This window comes from Pinus tabuliformis, chromosome X, assembly GCF_031772625.1.
Source record: "Pinus tabuliformis cultivar Carrire ecotype Pingquan chromosome X, CPIR1, whole genome shotgun sequence".
Classification (NCBI taxonomy): Eukaryota; Viridiplantae; Streptophyta; class Pinopsida; order Pinales; family Pinaceae; genus Pinus; species Pinus tabuliformis.
The window spans coordinates 1,026,532,274-1,026,539,041 of record NC_142308.1 but is presented as its reverse complement, the minus strand read 5'-3'; positions in this window follow the sequence as shown (position 1 = coordinate 1,026,539,041).

Sequence of the window (6,768 nt, the reverse complement as noted above, 5' to 3'; positions counted from 1 at the left end):
TGCTTCCCTATGATTCAAATTGTCAGCCAAGTAATGTGCTCCAGATTTGAGTAGTCTTTGCACTCCTTGACTCTAGTGCAGGAACATAAGTAGTGTAAGAACTTGATGTGTAATGCAGGACTGTGATGCGTTGCATACTCTACTTTATCACTACGCATTCCAGTGGACGAGTCCGGAAAGGGCGCCCATGAACCCAACATTCATGTAAGTTGTTACATATTTTCTGCTCAGTCGAGAATAGACCAGAAGAATGAAGAAGATCATAGGTTCGTGGATATGTATCAAATGCCTTACACCAATAATGAAGAACCCTAATGACTTCATGGTCATAAATCATAGGAAAAGCATTTAGTTCACTAACAGGAACTACATTCATTACCTAGCAGTCAATATGCTGATCCAACAGTGTTGTAGCATACTCACTAAGGCTGACCCTCAAGTCCATCAAATTTTGAAATATTTGTCTCTTCCAACCAAGCTTGCATAAGTAGCTTTTCACAAACATATTCCAGTATCCAGTTTATGCAATAAAAGTATATTTTTTTTCTAGATATACATTTATCTGTGCAGACTCCAATCTCTCAGGTGGAGTATGCTCAGACCATACTTGATGTGCAATGCATAGTGCAAGAATTCTTCAGAGTGCAGGAAGCCATCGTAAAATGGTGTAGGAATCCTAATACAGGAATCTGTTGCATGGTACAGGAAGGTGAATGCAGGACCAAGACCTGTTGGCATATGTATAAAAACATGATAAACTCAGTTTTAAACCTGCAAACACACAAACTATTAATAATGATGTTTAAATTGCGTTTAAACAAGGGAAATAGTAAATACTTGCGACAATAACCATTCAAAATAAACAGAAGTATGAGAAATTTTAAGTAAAAGGTGATATAAAACAAGACAAAACAGAGGCCTAACATCCCCCCATGTTGACCATCTTTCATGTCCCCATGCAAGGAAATCAATTGTTGCATATTCTCTCCCTTGAAAAAAAAATAAAATAAAAGACATTTATAGGCATTTGTAATGATGTTCCTGCAATTCTGTGTGATCAACATTTCCTGCGCCATATAGAGCTTGTTCTAAAAATAGAGTGTTTTTTGAACTCTTTATTTGTTTAAATTGATTTCAAGAAGATCTAACACAAGGGCTGCCATAGGAATACTAAATTGCAAGGACGGTGTTATTACTTGAATAAAATAGCCAGCTTTTAAAAATTTCCAAAAATATATCGAAGGCATCCTTGATCAAAAGTTTCACTTTAATATCCTCATTGTAAATATGAGTGACATGATTTGAAAGCCATGGTGTTAAAAGTAGACATAATAATACCTTCCCATATTGACCATTTTACCATCATCCATGTATAATTGAAGCTCCTCTTGTCTGGGCACAGTGAATTACCTGCACTAAGGGTCGCACATCCATAAAAAATCATTCCAAAAAAAGGTAGAACTCCAAGGCATAACACCAGAAGGATTTTGAAGCCATTCTCAAAGAGATATGATAAAGAATTCAGGGAAATACAAAAACAACCAAGAAAATCATAGTGTAAAATTAACTTTAATACCACAGACATGGCCCTGCTTCCAACATGCATCTATACGCTTGACATGGATGCCTTTTAACCCCATGAAATGCTTGTGTCCCACCTATTAGATATAGATTCATAGTCATTTAAGAGCATTTATTTTTTTCTCTTTTTTTAGAAATTAATTAAAGGCCGTTATTATGGCTTGGTAATAAGCTAACGACAGTGCCATTCACAAGAGCTAACAAGAATGAACAAGTCGGCTCATGATGAGACCTCTTGTCTTCCAACTTTTTCAGCTGAAAGCCATTACCATAGCTTGGTGACCAGTAGTGGTAATGTCATTCTCCTTAGGACCCATGATCATAGTAGAGTGGCTCATAATGAGACCTCCTATCCCTCAATTAATTCATTTATTAAAATAAAAAACTCTTATTATAATTAACCTCAGATAGGTTACTTGATAGGTGGGGAAGCAAATCTACTCCTTAACAGTGCAGGATGGCGTGAAGAGTTTTTAATTACTACCTTTTACTTGTTGGTCATGCCACCCTAAAGAATTATTTTAAAAAACATCTCAGATAATGACTAAAAATATTTCTCGAGTTGGTCATGCCAAGGTTCTTATGAATGCTTGTTAGAGTTTTGTAGGCGTGGTCCACCATAAGAGGTTTTTCATCAATCCCTTCGAAGAGGGACTTGAAAAGGTTTTCTAGATGATAGTTTGTTAAAATAGGAGAAAATTATTACATGTAACTTATAACAATACCCTTCACTATCATATTGATCAATAATCAAAGTCATTTTATAAAATATGAGGCATTAAGTGTGAAGTTCTTCTCACAAGTCTCACCAAGAGAGTCCATAATAATAGAAATTTCAAAATTTGTGCTTTTATTGAATCACAGTTTCAAGAGTGTTGTTATACATCTTTATACATTGCCCTTGTATTACCCTACCCTATTTTTAAAGAGATAAATATCACCTTTAAGTGTAGGCATACTTCCAATGTACCCATGTGCATAACAAAATGATGAGTCTACTCACACTTAGATTTAAAGAATAAACTTCAAGACGTACCAGAGTATGAGAAACTAGTTGCTTTAAGTGATATGGTACCAAGAGATGATGAATGATGAAGGAATAAGATGTGTTCATGACTGCTTTAGACAAGGATTCAATGGAATCAACATATTTATGATTCTCCAAATTATGCAAGTCTTCCACAGTTTGATAGTCACTCTCCTGGAGGCACAAGGGATCTGGTGAAAGACAAAAGATAAATCCCTCAAACTCAAGCTCAAAAGATTGATAAGAATATTTGAGAGAGATTCTAGGGTTTTGAGCTTTAACAACATTTTTAGAATAGGTTCCAATGAAGGATTGCTCCCATGATGGTCTTTGAATTATATCTTCTCGGGGTGAATGTTCTGTGGTATTGGGGGAAGTTTCCAAATTCATTCCCTTTCCCAACATGGAAGGTGTAACATTTTGTTCAATAGGGGAATCAACGGGAAGAATAGGTGTTTCAAATTGTTATGCAACCCGATGGTTTAGATTAGGGTTTAGGATATGGTTTGGGCTAGGATTTTGGTTAAGGCTTGGACTAAGATTTGGATTTGGATTAGGATTAGGCTTTGGACTAGGGTTAGGTCTAGGTTTTGGATTAGGGTATGGGCTAGGGTTAGGTCTAGCATGGGATTAGGGATAGGTCTAGCGTATGGATTAGGGTATGGGCTAGGATTAGGTCTAGAGTATGGATTAGGGCTAGGTATAAGGCATGGATTAGGGTTCATGCTAGTATTAGAGTAAGGTTGCACATGCAGCTGGGACCATGGAGGAGGATGACTTGGTGATGCATTGGAAATAAATTATGGTCGTTGTTTTTGCTCAGGATAATAAACATTATTCTAAGTATCAAATGGTGATGGGTTTTGAGTTATACCTAATAGTTGATTCGATTCCTTACTTTATTTCCTGAGTACCCTTAGTAATCATGATAGTGATGGGAAACGTTATGTTAAATGATCCTCTTCACAAATTTTGAAAACTTTTTGGCTACTAAGTTGACACTTTCCAAGGAACTATTTCATTCTATAGTTGCCGCTAAAGATAAGCAGTGGTTCATCATCCTTCTTCTATTCCTCTTGCAAATCATCCACTTTTGAAATCAAAGATTTAATAATATTATTTTTTATGTTCAAGAAAAATATTAAATTTTGCACTTGTTAGTTCTTCATTGGATGAGTTGTATGTCTCTGTAGCAGCATCAAAACTCCTCATTGAATGATTCCTCAAAATACCATTTTCTTGTTTTCAACAAGCCAACTAGTACATTTGTTAGCACATGAATAGTGTATATATATATATATATATATATATATATATATATATATATATATATATATATATATATATATATATATATATATATATAGATAGGGGGGGGGATTCTTACAACACTAGAGAAAATAAAAAATCTTAAAGAAAAAAAGATATACAAGAAATAAATAAACTCAAAGAACATAAAATTGCATGAGAAACTAGGTGAAGGAAAAAGCCAAATGCAACAGGTCACCAAGGTCAATCCCCTAAGTGCCTACCCTGCAACGGCACCAAAATGTTGGGTGCAGTATAGGGAATGTTAATGTACCAAGATTCAATTATCAATTAGAGAGTTTCTAAATTTTGAGGTGCAGCACTGGAAATACTAGATAGATACCATGGCAACTTGCAAAGGAAATTATAGTCTAACTTGTGCATTAATCTCAAAAAATTAAATGGAATCCTACACTTCAAAGTAAATTTGAGAAAACACCAATCTTGATAATTGAAATCATTCGAAAAATGAAAGGCAATCCTGCACTGTTAGCAATTGCAAAAGGAAATCCTAATTATGGGCAAACATAAGGTAAATCCTAACTAGAAACCAAGCAATGCCGAAACAACATCAAAACGGAACACTGTAAACGCTGGAATAAATTCAAGAGAAATTCAAAACCATTCTTTGTGCAAAGAAAATAACAAATCTGCACTAATTTTGCCGCATCTATCTCTATGTAACAAAATTCCTTTACAAGAAATTACAACCTGAAAGCATCAACAAACCTTGGCAAGTAAATTTACTGTATAAATGAATCTATGAAATAAATTGATCCCATATAAATTCTCTCACCCTCTTGTACCTAAAAATAAATCTTGGGAAGCTGAGCATAAGTCTAAATGAAACCACAATGGGGGAGAAACATTGTCGATTTCAAACATAATGTAGTTTCCTTTCATCAATGTCGACTCTGGAGTATACATGAATCACAATTTTGAATGACATAAATGTATATGTGGTCTCTACTTCTGAGTAATATGCGGCCACTGTAAGCATAGTCATTTAAGATTTAATAAATACCTCGACACATCCAAAACCATAATTACTCAGAAAGGGGGAAATCGATCTCATATTCTGGAGAATGAACCTATTGGATCTAGACCAATATAAAGAATTTGAATTGCACATTAAAAAATCATAGAGGTTAGGTATCAACACATAAGAGGACCTTATGAATACAAAACAATTGGAGGGACATATCATGATGCGCAATTTGATCTAGTATTCGATTAAAAAAAAAAAAAAAAAGAAAACAAAAAACCAAAAAAAAAAAAAAAAAAAACAAAAAACCAAAAAAAAAAAAAAAAAAAAACAAAACAAAACCTTTCTAAATTGTTCTTCTTTCTAAATTGGAAGAACAATTCTTCCAATATTGTATCCACGCAGCAAATTGTTCTTCTTTCTAAATTGGAAGAACAATTCTTCCACAATTTTATTCACACAGCAAATCAAATGACATCAATTTTAAAGAAGGAAAGAGACTGAAAAGAATTAAATATTATAATCTGATCTTCCACACATTTCCAACATAGAAAATGAAAATTTAAATGCAATCCAACCTAATCCTAAAATATTCAGAGCGGTGTCAAGCTATTTTGGCAGCGAACCCAGCCATCTCGCACCCTCTATCAATGACCTGGTTCACACAGAGATTAAAATCATAAAACACATAAAATGATTAAACAGAACATAGCTTGAAATGCCTTGATTAATCTTTGAAATCGCAGTCTTTACATTGTGCAAGCAAATATTAGACTGCAACAAATGGAGGGAGCGACCCACAGACTAACGATGCGTGCATAATGCTACATTGGGACCATCTCCTCCCCTCTTCCTTCTATGCATTCCTTTCGTGCATGTATATTTTCTCCAAGAGATCTTTGAGTTTATATAGATATTGGAATTACAAATTGGGCTATTAAAAATCCAATCAAAATACAAAAGGGACAAATTACAAATCATAACAGTTTTCCATGGATAAAATCGAATTTGCAACTGAATGTTGAATAAAGGAGCTCAATCTGGTACATAAGGGATTGTTTTGGTAAATAATTCCTCTTTTCTTGGTATGAGGTTGTTGGTGGAGCAAGTGCGATATTGACCAATCAATTTCTTCCCTGTGATTCAAATTGTCAACCAAGTAATTTCCTCCAGATTTGAGTAGTCTACGCACTCCTTGACTCCAGTGCAGGAATGTAAGTATGGTGTAAGAACTTGATGCGTAATGCAGGACTATGATGTGTTGCATACTTTTCATTATCACCATGCGTTCCAGCGGACAAGGCTGGCAAGAGCACCAGCAAACCAAACATGAAGAAGATCATAGGTCCATGGATATGTATCAAATGCCTTACACCAATCATGAAGAACACTAATGAGTCCACGATCATAAATCACAGGCAACATGTTTGGTTCACTGATAGGAACTACATTCATTACCCAGCAGTTGATATGTTGATCCAGAAGTGTTGTAGCATACTTGCCAAGGCTGGCCCTCATGTCCATCACATTTTGAAATTTTTGTCTCTTCCAGCCAAGCCTGCGTAAGTATCTTTTCACAACCATATTCCAGTATCCATTTTCTGCAGTATTTTTATTTATTTTTGCAAGATATGCATCTATATGTGCAGACACCAATCTCTCAGGTGGAGTATGCTTAGATCATACTTGATGTGCAGTGCGTGGTGCAAGAATTCTTCAAAGTGTAGGAAGCCATCGTAAAATGGTGTAAGAATCCCAATACAATAATTTGTTGCATGGTACAGGAAGGTGAATACAAGACCAAGGTTTGTTGGCATAGGAGAGACATGTATAAAAACATGATCAACTCAGTTTTAAACATGCAAAC